We start from the raw sequence: 16,105 nt of genomic DNA, 5'->3' as shown, positions 1-16,105 counted from the left end.
GGCTTTTACTAAGCTTTATAGAGTTATCTTAATATCAAATTTTATATTTATAATACACCTGTAAAATCCCCATTGCATCCCCATCTTACTTTGGAGGAAATTTAGCCTCCATAGGCAAAATAACTTAGAGAGAACTCAGCATTAAAGTCTCTATAACTTAAGATCCTCCCTTCTTTCCATTTTCTTTATCGCCTATTATGTTCGTGCTGTATGTTCAATAAATTCTCTTTCTTTAAATTGAAATTAACCTGAGAAACAATGTTTTGTTCAGCAATAAATATGATATAAGACACTCTTCCTACTTTTTAGTTATGATATAGTTCATGGAAAAAAAATTATTTCATTGTGCTGGAAACTTAATGAACATGAAACTTTCCATGTTAACTGGAAACTGAAGGGAATCAAGTTGAATTACATGAGACAAAGAAAGTAAGTGGAAAAGGAATTGAATATAATTAATATGTCCCTTTCATTCCTTATTTTTAGCTTTTGAATAAATATTTTTCTCCCAGATGACTATCTTTATCCATGTCTGAAATATATACTTCTGTGTTTTCTTTTTTTCTTTTTTTAAGATTTTGTTTATTTCTTTGACAGAGAGAGAGTTAGCGAAAGCAGGAACACAAGCAGGGGGAGTGGGAGAGGGAGAAGCAAACTCCACGTCGAGCAGGGAGCCCGATGTGGGGAACCTGGGATCATGACCTGAGCCGAAGGCAGACGCTTAATGGCTGAGCCACCCAGGCGCCCCGACTTCTGTGTTTTCTGTATCTAAGAAGGGCTCACTCTAATACAATTGCTAAAAATGCATCTTTCAAATGCATGAGTTGAGTCTTATTAGAATGGAAGTCCCCTCCATAATGCTTAATTGATAGCTAGTCATTATATGCTCAGTGAGCTTGTTCATAGGCATACATGGAATGATGGAAAATGTGACAACAGATGATAAATGTTACATCAATAACCTTCAAAGATGACCTTCCTTCTCTTTTCAATTTTCCATATCTTAAGATTTAATCTCTTCATTTCTCTTTGCTCTTGGTCCAAAATTGTGATGTACCAAAACATCATGCAAAACAATTATATAATGTAAAAAAAGGACATTTTTCCTTCACATAGATCCAAGCTAACTGGAATTTCTATAGCCCATATATTTCCTTTGTAAATTTATTTCATTCTCAATTGGAAGTCTAATATTTCTGAAGGAATACAGATGTGCCTGTGCTCATTATGAAAACAATTTGTCCATGCTAGAAAATGGTAAACTTACATAAGATGTTGCTGTCTTATAAGTTGACTTTGAAAATTATAGGCTTATATTCTTAAGGGTCATCCCATTGGATGGTTTTGGAATCTCTTCCAATTTATTACGTAAATGCCTCAATTTCTTAACTTCCAAGATAGTTGTAGACTCATTTGCAATTCTAAGAAAAATATACATATAGATGCCATATAACCTATATACAGTTTCCCACACTTGTATAACTATAAAGCATTACAACTGGGAAATTGACATAGATGTAATCCATTCACTTCTTTGTTTTGCCAGTTTTAAATGCATTAATTTTGTGTATGTGTATGTGTTTTCACTTCTATACAATTTTGTCATATGTATACATTTTTTTAAAAATTAATGTTTGCATGGTATTTTTCTTCTTACTTTTACTTCTAAACTCCTTATATTGCTGTATTTGATATGTTTCCTTAAGATAGCATGCTGATGAGTCATGCTATATTTTTTCCATTCTGCCAATCTTACTTTTAATTGGAATACTTAATCCATTTATGTTATTTGGACTAATTATGGATATGTTAGGTCTTAAGTCTGTCATTTTAGTATTTTCTATTTGCTTCCTCTATATCTCAATGGAACAATTTTTCTTGTCTTCCTATGGATTATTTAATTTTTTAAGTATTCCAACTTGGTTTATTTTTATCTGCTAATGTTTTTGAGAATATCAGTTTCAATACTTTTCTTTGTGTTTGCTAAATATATATATATATATATGTATGTATATATATATAACATAGAGAGAGAGAGAGTAATTTAATATATATTATATATTACTATATTAGTCACATATTATGTATAGTGTATGTAAATAGTGTATATCATACTATATGTAATATATAATGATATATATACACATAATATATATACAGAGGTATAAAGCCAATTACAGTGTAATGGTATCCCTTCCAGTGATGTGAAGAAATCTAATTTCCATTTAAGTTCCTTTACCCTCCCCACTTTTTAAATATAATTATTTAATTATTTATTTACATATGTTGAACTTCATATTACATGTTGTTATAATTTTTGCTACAACCTTGCATTAGAATTTAAGAATGGCATGAGAATGAGCTCAGTCTATTATTTTCCTCCCTATTTTATTTCTGTGTCCTGTCTGATTATTGAAACTGAGGGGATATGAACTAAGATTGGACTCATGGGGACTCTTATCTCTTATTTTGTAGCCAGACCCTAATGCTCTGTAGTTTGGGTGAAAGTTTGGGGCAGACTTGTCCAGTTTGGAGGTCTGTACTCTCATCCTCATGATTTGTCTAACTCTGGTTTCAGTAAATCTTTTAAAATTTACCCCTGAACTAGCATCATGTCTTTTTCCCTAGGAACCAAAATTGGGAGAATTAGTCAGCTGATTCTACAAAGTGTGAACACGAAACAGGTCATCTGTAGAGCGGCATCTCGTTAGCTATTTCCCTTACCCTGCCTCTACCAAACCTTAGCAACCTCAGTCACTGCCATCAGACAGGGCTCTTACCAAACTTGCTATCTGGATGGCCAACTGATTACTGACTAAAAGAAAATAAATATATATATATTTTTACAATGCTTCTTACTTCCATTTGCTACATTCCCCACCAAATAGACCCTCATCTTTTCTATGCTAGTGGCCCATATTTGAGAAGCTCACAAGTTTTACTAGTATAATGTGATAAAATCAGCCTAGAGAAGCCAACATGTTCTCCTTATCATGATCATCTGGGTTTACAAGCATGTTCAAACCATACGAGAGGGATTTTTATTTCACACAGACACAAAAAGACAATTTTATGGATGGCTTTGGTACTTAGATTGAGTAGTTTAGTATATAACAAAATAAAATAATAAATAGTAAAAACACATGCACCCACATATTACTGATTACTACACAAGTAAAAATCAACATTTATCCAGTGTCAGAATTTATAAATAAAAATAAAACATGCATAAAATAAATTGTATATTATTAGGGTTTTTAAAGTTCAGCTTAGTTATAATTTATTTACTTGTATATTTTAAATATTGACATAATACATATTTTACGTGTTCAGCAACATATATCATAAACTCTTGAGCTCTTATAAATATAATATTAATTAAATTAACAAATTCATATTTATACATAAACACATACACGTAGTATCTCTGAGTATGTTCATATGTGCATGTGGGTGCATGTGTAAGTAAAAGGCAAACGTATGCATTCTAACATTTACCCCTGACTATGAGATTCTACAAATTCATTTAATATCTTTAGATCATGTGTGTATAAAGCATTTGCCTAATAAATATATGACAGTGGAAAATATCAAGTATTATTAACTATTAAATATCAAGTATTATTAAACTCATGCTATGCATGTCTTTGCTTTTTTAAATTTAGACTTTCTTGCAAAACCTGCATTAATCCCTATACACAAAGTAATCTTCCAGATAAAAAATAAACATTTTTTTCCTCAATCACAAAACTTTAATTAGCTCATAATAACGTTTCCCTTCATGGTTCTGAAATGTACATTTGTGAGCACTTTATGACTAAAAAAATTTACTGAAAATATTGTCATTTATTAATGTAATCCAACAATTATTGATTTAAAAATGATTAAATACCACATGCATCCTGAATCACAGGGTGCTTTGTGTTCTGATTTAATCAAACTCATGTGATCATCAATACTTTAATCACTGGAAAAACATATTTCTTTGTCTGAGAAATATCCAGCAGATCACTGTGCCTCTCTCTCTCTCTCTCTTTTTTTTCTGTTCTCCCATAATATATACCATTGATTAATCCACAGACAGGTTAATGTCCACAGTAAGGGAAAATAAGAAAAATGAATGAAGCCAGTAAGATAGAGATAAGAAAAGGCAATAAATTTATAAAACAAGTAGGGCCATCTATCTTGATAATGGGGATCAAATAATGAGATATTGGCCAGGCTTATAACCCTACTGTGAAATACAGTGAATGATATAAAAATGTGGATTAATTTTTTTATAAATGTAAACACCTCAATTTGATTAAATGAACACAATAATTTATCATCAGGTTCCTTTAAAATTAAATAATGGGTAAAATATAATAAAACAAATAAAAATCATAGACACTTACTTTATAATTTTCTTGTCCTAGTATTTAACATTTATTATTTATTTAACATCATTCAAATTAAAATATATATATATATACCTATAGTACCTATATATAAGCCCTGAAACAATAAAACTCCTAAAGGAAAACATAAGTAATAATCTGTGGGACACTGGCTTTAGCAATATTTTTTCTGGATATGTCTCCTGAGGTGAGGTAAACAAAAGCAAAAATAAATTATTGAGACTACATTAAACTAAAAAGCTTTTGCACAGTAAAGAAAACCATCAACAAAATGGAAAGGCAACCTACTGAATGGGTGAAGAGATTTGCAAATGATGTATCTGATAAGGGGTTAATATCTAAAATATATAAAGAACTTAAACAATTCAACACCAAACACACACACATACACACACACACCAATTAAAAATATTTTTCCCAAGAAGACATACAAATGGCCAATAGACATATGAAAAGATGCTCAATAACACTAATTATCAGATAAATGTAAATTAAAACCACAATGAAATATCACCTTGTACCTGTCAGAATGTGTAATACCAAAAAGACAAAATATGAAATATGACAAGTGTCGAAGGATGTGGAGGAAGGGAGGAAGGGAACACTTGTGCACTATTAGTGGGAACGTAAATTGGTGTTTTCTATGGAAAACATATGGAGGTTCCTCAAAAAATTTAAAATAGAGCTACCATATGACCCAGTAATGGTTATTTATCTGAAAAAACAAAAACACTAATTCAAAAGATATATCCACCTCTATGTTATTGCAGTATTATTTACAGTAACCAAGATATGGAAGCAACAAAAGTGTACATCAATATATGAATGGATTGTGTATGTGTGTGCATATATATGTGAATTGATTGTGTGTGTGTTTATATAATATATATGTTCTGACTTTATATTAATATATTTATAAAAAGTCAGAGAAAGACAAATACCATATGATTTTACTTATATATGGAATCTAAAAACAGACAAATAAACAAACAAACCAACAAGCAAAAAAATAGACTCATAAGTACATAGAACAAACTGATGTTGCCAGAGGGGAGAAAGGGAGGGGGTTCGGTGAAATAGGTGAGGGGAACAAAATAATAATAATAAAATAAAATAATAAAATAAAACAAATACTCTATCTTAATTAACAAATAAATATAAAAAGTTAACTAATTTATGGTTTATGGTAATAGATTTTATCATCTGTAATTATATTCTTTCATTATAATGATCACATATAAAGTATACATAGACTATATGATTGACATGTTTGGAATATCATAATCTATCTGCTCTTATGGATATGATTTTATACAAAAGTAATTAAAAAGTACATTATTTCCTCATTTTCAATTTAAATGGTGTATTTTTTGTTGACAAAACACATATCAATATGCAAATCTTTTTAAATTTTACAAGCACATCACAATGTCATTAAACGTTCACTAATTTGTATTTTTTTTTTACAAGAAAGATACATCTAACTGAATATTACACTCAGGTTATAATCAAAATGAGACCTAAAAAAATGTAACTAACTCTGTAAGTCTTTATTTGAATATCTCAACTATTTAAGAGTTTCCCAAGTACTCTTATATTTATTTCAAAAGGTTGTATAATATTTATATAATACTGTCATTTAAACATTTCTGTTCATAGAATTGCTACATTTCATCATTGTAGATCATATCTCAGGTCACTCCACTCTAAGTTATTTTGGCCACATTTACATGTTAAGTTTAATTAATATTATGTTGGAGTAGTGCATATCAATTTCAGTAAATTTTAGTTTAGTTAAACCTGCTGAATTCTGATCCTTCCTTCCTTAAACAAGGAAAAATATGTCTCTGGTTTGAGGCAATTAAAAAAAAAAAAAGGATACCTAAGATGAAATTCAATACCTAGAGTCCAGATATTCTTGGTTCTAAAATTTTATTTACACAGTAATATCATCATCATCATCATCATCATCATAAATGGGAGCAGAAATGCAGAGTCAATTTCAATCCAAAGCTGTCTGTAAAACTTTGATAACCCAAGCCAAAGATAAAATTTTAAAATATGTTAGATTTGATTTAACTCTGAAAAAACTAGGCTGTGGGGCATATTTAGTGATTCCTACCAAACACCCTCCCCAAATGCTGACCAAACAAGTGTTAGGCTTCACGTTTCTTCTCAACAGATGGCCTGGAATCACTTAATTTGGAAGACTTGTTTTCTAAAACCAAGGTGAAACCTGAGAACAGTGTACTTTACTCCTGTTTCCTAAACTCAGTTCTCAATTTGTGTTCCTTTAATTTACTGGAGAATGGGGTGTCCTTTAAAACAAATCTCCGGCATGATGGCAGAGCCATGTGCATGAGAAAATGGCAAGGCTGTTGATGTTTTTTTTTTTTTTAAGATATTATTTATTTATTTGTCAGAGAGAAAGAGCGTGCACAATCAGGGAGAGAGGCACAGGACGAGGGAGAAGCAGACTCCCTCCTGAGCAGGGAGCCCTACAGGGGACTCCATCCCAGGACCCTGGGATCATGACCCCAGCTGAAGGCAGATGCCTAACGACTAAAATACCCAGGCGCCCCATGTTGATGTCTTTCATAGCAGCCACTTATGCTTTTTTAGGTCCTGCCTTTTCCTAATGATACCACCACTACTTGAAACATGTCTTTGTTACATTCTCTATGCCAGCAACTCCCACAATATTTTCCCTGAAGTTGATGGAATGCATAAAAATAAACCAAGAGATTTCATGTTTATCTTCTGCAGCATTTCTAGGTCTTCTAAATTCTAAAATACAATGTGAATAACCAAATGAAAAATAAAGGATATAGATGTGTATTTGTAGCAGATGTCCTAATGGCCTGTCCTGTGTCCTCTCACTCACAGCTGCTGGGAAGAAAACCATTTTCAACACTCTGGCAGGGTAACCTCCAGCAGCTGAATCTCCATTTCTACACAAGGACTATCTCTAGCAGCAGACAAACTAGTTACTGGAGATGGGGAGAGAAGAATGGGTAAACTAACATCTTAAGGGCACCTCACAATTAAGGAGAGATAAAGACACAGGCTTCCCACTCTTTGGTACTACAGTTATGAGGCGTGTTTCACATGGTTTTCAACAGAATTGAATCTTAGTACCCAGCACAAGAATTTGTTCGTTAACATATGTATTACTGAATTTTCTACTTTCTGGTTTTATTTTTTTCTCTCTTCTTTGTCTCCCTTTCACTATCCTTATCTCATGCTTTTGAGATCGTTCCCCCCACCAAAAAAAAAAAAACATTATTTTTTTTAATTCCCAGGACATATACATAACAGCTGAAGCCATAATCTTTTACTGTAATAGCTTTGGAGTCCCTAATGGCAGTAAGATGGTGAACATATAATGTCAAATCAGTTATGATAAAATAAAAAATACATATTCATGTTTAAAGTTTTTAGAAAACAAACAAAGGAAACAGTCAACAAAACCAAAAGACAACTGACAGAACGGGAGAAGATATTTGCAAATGACCTATCAGATAAAGGGCTAGTATCCAAAATCTATAAAGAACTTATCAAACTCAACACCCAAAGAACAAATGATCCAGTCAAGAAATGGGCAGAAGATATGAACAGACATTTTTCCAAAGAAGACATCCAAATGGCCAACAGACACATGAAAAAGTGCTCAACATCGCTTGGCATCAGGGAAATCCAAATCAAAACCTCAATGAGATACCACCTCACTCCAGTCAGAATGGCTAAAATTAACAAGTCAGGAAATGACAGATGTTGGCGGACATCCAAATGGCCAACAGACACATGAAAAAGTGTTCAATATCACTTGGCAAAAGGGAAATCCAAATCAAAACCTCAATGAGATACCACCTCACTCCAGTCAGAATGGCTAAAATTAACAAGTCAGGAAATGACAGATGTTGGCGGGGATGCAGACAAAGGGGAACTCTCCTTCACTTTTGGTGGGAATGTAAGTTGGTGCACCCACTCTGGAAAACAGTATGGAGGTTCCTCAAAAAGTTGAAAATAGAGCTACCATATGACCCAGCAATTGCACTACGGGGTATTTACCCCAAAGATACAAATGTAGTGATCCGAATGGGTATGTGCACCCCAGTGTTTATAGCAGCAATGTCCACAATAGCCAAACTATGGAAAGAGCCAAGATGTCCATTGACAGATGAATGGATAAAGAAAATGTGGTATATATATATATATATATATATATATATATATATATATATACACAACAGAATATTACGCAGCAGCCATCAAACAAAACCGAAATCTTGCCATTTGCAATGACGTGGATGGAACGATAGGGTATTATGCTAAGTGAAATAAGTCAATCAGGGAAAGACAAGTATCATATGATCTCACTGATATGAGGAATTCTTAATCTCAGGAAACAAAGTGAGGGTTGCTGGTGTGCTGGGGGTTCTGGTGGCTGGGTGATAGACATTGGGGAGGGTATGTGCTACGGTGAGTGCTAATGAAGGGGAGGAAATCAGAGGGGGAGACAAACCATGAGAGACTATGGACTCTGAGAAACAAAATGAGGGTTTTAGAAGGGAAAGGGTTGGGGAGATGGGTTAGCCTGGTGATGGGTATTAAGGAGGGCATGTATTGCATGGAGCACTGGGTGTTTTACGCAAACAATGAATCATGGAACACCATATTGAAAAATTAATTAATTAAGTCATTGGCCCCTTTTGAGTTAACATGGGCTCTTGACTGCCATGATTATTTTAAGGGAGGCACTGCTTCCAGGGAAAATTGTGATATGCTGAATAAATTATTGATCTAGTTATCCTAAGAAAATTCTAGATGCTTCAGGATTTTTACATATATAATCCCTGAATTGAAAAACCTAACATAGATTCATTTTATAAATATCTCCTTATGTAACATTGTTTTATTTATAAGAGAACTGAAAGTTAAAGATTAAGTTAACTTCTTCTATTTAAAGAATAAAAAGCAATTATTTCACAGGAAAAAGAGGTATAGGTTGACAATGTAGTTTTTTTTTATTTCCATATATTTTTGAGTCAATTAAAATGTTTTTAAAAGTCTGTCTGCAGTTTTATACCTGTCAAATGTGCTTGAACTAGAAATGAGTACCTTAAATATTTTTGAAATTTATTATTCCTCTGAGACTGATTGAAAGAATTATGGGATGGTGAAATATTCTAATTGACACAGTTTGGGACAGGAATAATTCCCCAGAGTTCAAGCCCTGCCAAGATAATTTACAATGACATAAAGACTTTTGAATGTAAAACGTTTTTGAGAAAAAGAGCATTAAGAAGGAATAATAGATAACATATAGTTTTTAACTAAAAATGTACTAAAAGTAGGTGTCTAAAAAAATTGAATGGGTATGTTGTGCCGTAACTGTATATTTTATTTGTGCATTTTATTTCTAGGTGATTTTTTTTTTGCTTTTGTTTATAAAAGTTTGTTATTTTTTATGATAGATATATGCCAAATAAAGGGAAATTAGAACATAGAAAATGAAGAAGAAAAATATTAGCTACTGTCAACCAAACAAAGACAATAATTGCCTGATCCATTAGAACATAAACTCCATCTTACACAGCCTATCCGATGTTTATGCTCAGCAGGATGAGAGACTGCAAAGAAATTAAATTGAGACAAAGAAGCAACACTAGAAAATTTTGTGAGATATTATTATTATAGAAAATTGTGGAACTTAGTTTGGAAGATGAAAACATGAGAAATGATAGAGACTATTTAAAAAGATGTAAGGGCACCTGGGTAGCTCAATCAGTTGAGCACCCAACTCTTGGTTTGGCTCAGGGCATGATCTCAGCGTCCTAGGATCAACCCAGCATGGGCTTTGCACTCAGTGGGGAGTCTGCTTGTCTCTCTTTCCCTTTACTCCTCCCCACCACTGTGCATGCTCTCTCTCTTGCTCTCACTCTTTCTCTAAAATAAATAAATCTTTAAAAATCAATCAATCAACAGATGTAGAAACTTGAATCTACATCTGTGATAGGTGAGAAGTGTGTTTATAATAATGTGTATACTAACACTAAGAGTCCAGTAAGAGTGAAAAGAAAAAAAAAATTTAAATCTGGGATATTTGAGCTCCTACACATAAGAGTTCACAAAATATGTTAATTTATTAAGCTTGAGACATAAGAGCATACAAAATTCCTTAAGAACGCCTATGTGAAGAAGAATAAACAAACAGAAAACAAAGGGGCAGAAGTAGCCAAAACACAAAAAGCGGTTTTACTGGTATATAAAAGCCAATTAGAGTAGGAAAATATGGAGTTTTGTGTTTTATCAAAACGTCTTTTTCTAATTCTGATAATATAGTTGATTCTGTGCCTAGGGAAAAAACTGGAAGCATTAATATTCTCATAAAGTAATAAAATTTTTAGGCCTAAATTCTGACTTCAGGGACCGAGAGAAAAATACCTCACACTGGAACTGGTTTTGCCCTAAGGACATGTACTGGAGTGAATAGGTTTGGGTTTGCTTAGTGTCATGCAGCAGACAGGATAATGAGCAAATATCAAGACTTTTCCAAGATAGGGAGCCACATAGGGGATCCTTCATGAAGAATCCAAAAGATTACACTCTCCATGTAAAAATGGATCAGACATAAGTCAACCCTATCCTCCCCCCGCCCCAGGAAATTGTAAGTAAAGTGGAATTGAAACTGAACAGAATGCATGACAGGTAATCTGAGAAAATACAATATGTGGATAGAATCATCAGAATATAGAGGATAATGTGAGAAAAACTTCCATCTATATGTAATGTATATTCTAATATGAGAGAAAAAAAACTGGGGAAAAGACAATACTTAAAGATTTTTTTAAGAAAGTTCTCCAGCCTTTTGAAGAACACTAATTTACATATTTAAAAACGCAATCAATTCCAGCCAAAATACAGGAAGACAAGCTCATAGTGAAACTGAAAATGACCAGGAAGAGAAAAAATATTTTCCTCGGGGCTAGGAAAAAATCAAATCACCTTTAATCATACTGAAACCTGACTTTCTAACTGAACCAACGGAAAGTAAAACATACAATATCATGTGCCAAAAGAAACCAAACGTCATTATAGACTTTTCAACCAAGCAAAATATCCATCGGACCAGTACCCACCCCTCCAAAATTTAGACAAACAAAAACCACCACCAGAACCCCACTTAAGAACTCCAAAGAAATTCTGAACAGATAGATTTCAAAGAAGTAGAAATTCTTTTTCTTTAAGATTTTATTTATTTATTTGCCAGAGAGAGAGAGCACGAGCAGGGGGAGTGGCAGGCAGAGGGAAAAGCAGGCTCCCTACTGAGCAAGGAGCCCAATGTGGGACTTGATCCCAGGACTCTAGGATCACGACCAGAGCCAAAGGCAGTGGCTTAACCAACTGAGCCACCCAGGCATCCCAAGGTGGAATTTCTGAAATGAAAAAAGTGAATAAAGAGCACAATACTTTATAATATATGAATATTTCTAATTCAAAATTATTTAAGTGTTAAAATTAAAGGACTTGAAAATGGATAAGCATAAGGCACCTGGATGGCTCAGTCGGTTAAGCATCTGCCTTCGGCTCGGGTCATGGTTGCAGGGTCCGTCGACTGAGTCCTGCATTGGGCTCCCTGCTCAGCAGAGAGTCTGCTTCTCGCTTTCCCTCTGCCTCTCCCCCAGCTTGTGCTCTCTCTCCCTCTCTCTCTCAGATAAATAAAATCTTTACAAAAAAAATGGATAAGCATTATATTATATACGTCAGAACTTTGATAAATTAGGCATTGTGCATTTTTCTATTGTATCCATAAAAAATAGTAGAAACAATAAAAGTCTTAATTTAACAACAAAAATGGGGGGAACTAAAAACAAAAAGGGGAATAATAATACAAATGAGACATAAGATATGCAAGAAATTAAAAAAGGAAATACATATTTTAAGTATAGACGTAAACTATCAAAGATCACCTTAAATATAAATAGACAATAAGTTTCCTTAAGATACCAAGATTGGCAAACGAGGTTTTGTTTGTTTGTTTTATCAATTTCTATGATTGTTACAAGTGACTACCAAGATAGAAGATTACAGAAAGATTGAAAATCAAACAATAGGAACATGTTAAGCAGATACAATATTTTTAAAATGATGTAATGTATGGTGATTAACATAACATAAAAAAAAGAAATAATTGGATGGCACCATAGACTAAGCCCCTGGTGCATAATAAACACTTGGTGAATGGTAAAAAAAAAAAAAAATTGATATTATTATAGCAATGATAAGCAAAATAGAATTTAAGTGAAAGCATTTATTATATAAGGGAATTATTCTTTATTATAAAATTTGGATTTGTTGGGAAAATATGATGATTTATATGCGTATTAGCCTTGTATACATATCTGAACTATATAAAGCAAAAATTTCAGAACCGCAAAGAGAAATGGATAAACCCTTAAATCACTGTAGACATTTCAAACATATATTTCAGTCATAGGGGAAAAAAAATTTAAAATATTGATTGCTAAAAGAAGCTATTTGATTAACAAAATTAACAAAATGCCACGAATCCGAAATGAATAGTAACAAATAACAAGAAATTTAGAAAAATAAGGCTAAGTAATCTGGGTCAAAAACATGATAATGAATATTACAATATATTTTAGGTGAATAATTAATACATGAAAAATGAAACAAACAACTGTGTAATGCAGCGAAAATATGTAAAGAGAAACAATTCTAACATCAATTGGGCTACTTAGCAAGAAATATAAAATGGATAAGTGAGAAAGAGAGAAAGTAAAGTATAGAATGAGGAAAATAATATATAAAAAGGCATAAATTAAAGTAACAGATAACATATATTTAAAAGTCCAGGGCGCCTGGGTGGCTCAGGCGGTTAAGCCTCTGACTCTTGGGGGGCGCCTGGGTGGCCAGTTGTTAAGCGTCTGCCTTCCGCTCGGGTCATGATCCCAGGGTCCTGGGATCGAGCCCCGCATCGGGATCCCTGCTCCACGGGAAGCCTGCCTCTCCCTCTCCCACTCCCCCTGCTCGTGTTTCCTCTCTCACTGTCTCTCTCTTTGTCAAATAAATAAATAAAATCTTTAAATAAAATAAAATAAAATAAAAATCCAAAAATTCAAACTTTGAGGATAATAATAAAACTAAAAAGCCTCTAGTGTGACTGTGAAGAAAAATGAAGAAAATGCACAAATAACCACATCTGGAATAGAAAAGAAGTCACAATCATAGCATCCGCGTACATTAATAATGATGCTGTTCCATTTTAACATGATGGGGTAGCATGTGGTGGAATAAGTCTCCCAGAAAACAGAAATAAAACCAAAAAACACTAAGTTATGCAGTAGACTGGAAGCAATGATAAGGTCTTCCCATTCTGGGCAGTCCTGTGGTTATGTTGGACCAACGTTGACAAAATCATCTATAAAAGTTGGACCAAATAAATGAAATACCCGACTGTGGGCATTGGGGTTCCACCAAGCACACAGGACATGATGTATTACATTCTCTGTGTCAGAACATTTAAATTTACATACTCTTTCCACCCTTACTGCACATTTTATCTTAGATCTACTATTAAGTATACTCAATATTACAATTAATCATTTCATAAAATTCACCACCTCACATCGTACTTAGTGAAATTCTAATAGACTCTTTAGAAAAGTCTAATGAATATAGAATTTCTTAAAATTTTGCATGTTTAAAATTACACTTTTTTGGTTTTAGGGCTTGAAGTGCAGCTTGGCTGGTCCAGCACAAATATAGTTTAGGATGCCAGATGTTTATTGGGGATCAATCTCTGAAAAGAGTTGGGGAAGCAGAATTGAGAAGAGAAATTGGAAGAAATGAGACATAAACACACAAATCTTCAGAAAATCAAACAAGAGTATTATCCATTAGAGTTGTCCTAATGCCAGACCTCCTTAAACTGCCTGGTTAGCTACTGGTAGAGGGGGCATGACCTTGCATTACTGACCTTGCACAGCTGAAGCAAGGGACAATGGGAGGCATCTGCCGACCACACTCTTTTCACTTGTCAGAAAGTGCTCCCTTGAAGGCGAATTCAGTGGCATATCTTTGCTGAATAGGGAAATATAGCCTTTCGTTCCAGCTTTCCTTCCTCCACTCTTTATTCTGTATCTCACCACCGTTTGATGTTATCAGTCTTTTTAGTTTTAGCTTCTCTAGTCTACTTAGTAATACTGAGGTAGGCTGAAATTTCATTTATATTTCCTTGATGACCAATGATGTTGAGAATTGTTTCTTGAAAATATCGACCATTAGTTCATCTTCTTTTTTGACACACAAATTCATGAAGCATTCCATTTTTTTCTAAGTGAAATAAGTCAAGCAGAGAAAGTAAATTTCACTTTCACAGAAAGTATGATTTCACTTATTCGTGGAACATAAGGAATAGATGGAGGACATTAGGAGAAGGAAGGGAAAAATGAAGGGAGGGAATCGGAGGGGGAGACGAACCATGAGAGACGATGGACTCAGAAACAAACTGAGGGTTCTAGTGGGGAGGGGGTGGGGGGATGGGTTAGCCCGGTGATGGGTATTAAGGAGGGCATGTACTGCATGGAGCACTGGGTGTTACACGAAAACAATGAATCATGGAACAGTACATCAAAAACTAATGATGAATTGTATGGTGACTAACATAACTAATAAAATAAAAAAAATAAAAAATGAAGTTTATTTCAAGACTTTCTGTTTATGTTAGTGTTGTTTGTTACTCTTAAATTTGTGAGTTGTAAGAGTTCTTTATATATTCTGGATATGAGTAATTTATTAGATATATGTTTTGCCATATTTTATTCCATACTGTACCTGCCTTATTTTCTTAACAGTGTCATCTGAATACCCAAATTTGTCATTTGGATAAACACATTTTATTATTTTTTCTTAAAAATTTTGTGTACCTGACTAATATGGTTTTGCCTATATTCAGATCATAAATATATTTGCCTATCTTTTTATCTTAAGCTTTTATCATTTTAGCTTTTATGTTTAGGTCCATGTAATATCATAAACTTAATTTTGTTCCCTGTGTAAAGTAGGCAACAAAGTTCATTTTCCTTTTATTCTTGAAATCTTTTCCCTCCAAACTGAATTATGTTTTTGTCCTCTTTGAATATAAGTTGATGGTGCATATTTGGATTGATCATTTATGTGAACTCCATATTCAATTCTACTGGTCTATTTCTCCAAACTCAAACTCATTCCACACTTATTTGAATACTGTAGCTTTGGAATAAGTCTTGTGTTCAGGCAGTATATGTTTTCCTGTTCTTCTATCTTAAAAAAATTGTTTTGACAATGTTAGGTGCTTTGAATTTCTGTATTAATTTTAGAATTGGTGTGCTTCTACCCGTGTTATGTCTCCCTGCTCGTCATGCAGTCTGAAATGCACTGCAAAAGTAATTTGTGGTGACTCACACCAGTCAGAATGGCTAAAATGAACAAGTCAGGAAACGACAGATGTTGGCGGAGATGCGGAGAAAGGGGAACCCTCCTACACTGTTGGTGGGAATGCAAGCTGGTGCAACTACTCTGGAAAACAGTATGGAGGTTCCTCAAACAGTTGAAAATAGAGCTACCATACGATCCAGCAATTGCACTACTGGGTATTTACCACAAAGATACAAATGTAGGGATCCGAAGGGGTACGTGCACCC

Source organism: Callorhinus ursinus, unplaced genomic scaffold (assembly GCF_003265705.2).
Source record: "Callorhinus ursinus isolate GAN/ISIS: 27379988/994484 unplaced genomic scaffold, GSC_fseal_2.0 scaffold60, whole genome shotgun sequence".
Classification (NCBI taxonomy): Eukaryota; Metazoa; Chordata; class Mammalia; order Carnivora; family Otariidae; genus Callorhinus; species Callorhinus ursinus.
This window is presented reverse-complemented; position numbering follows the sequence as displayed.